This window comes from Asparagus officinalis, chromosome 8, assembly GCF_001876935.1.
Source record: "Asparagus officinalis chromosome 8, Aspof.V1, whole genome shotgun sequence".
In the NCBI taxonomy this organism is placed as follows: domain Eukaryota; kingdom Viridiplantae; phylum Streptophyta; class Magnoliopsida; order Asparagales; family Asparagaceae; genus Asparagus; species Asparagus officinalis.
Window position 1 is genome coordinate 27,920,542 of NC_033801.1, and position 434 is coordinate 27,920,975.

The 434-nt window shown below is 37.1% G+C and overlaps 1 protein-coding gene across 1 annotated transcript in view; it reads right to left on the reverse strand.

The window, feature by feature from the left end:
• The window catches only part of LOC109821049 (aspartic proteinase CDR1-like), a 20,042-nt gene that overhangs the window by 12,244 nt on the left and 7,364 nt on the right, over positions 1-434 (reverse strand). The gene's annotated exons all lie outside the window — the stretch shown is intronic.

Here is a 434-nt window from a genome sequence, read left to right on the forward strand (position 1 = left end):
TGGAGGCTAAATAAAAGAAAAGAGGGAAGTTATTATATAAGAATGACAAGAAAATGCAGTAAACACAACGAAGAGAAAGAACGGAAAGGAAACAAAAGAAAATTTTGAGAAGAAAGAGCAGGTTGGCTAACTGCATGAGGCAGCAAGGCAGAGGCATACTATATCCAAAATCTTTAGACTTAAAATGGGAAAATGAAATAATGTAGTCCAAGACGCGTATAAGCACACAGACAGATGAAAGAATCGCTCAATCAAAGGAAAGTTGGAGAAGAAAGGGCAGGTTGGGTCACTGCATGATGCAGCAAAGAAGAAGCATACTAGATCCTAAGTCCTTTAAACTACAGAGGAAACTGTAAGCACATATTATTGACCAACAAAGATAAAATGAAAATACAGAAACCAATTTTTTTTTTTTTTTTTTGGGGGGGGGGGGG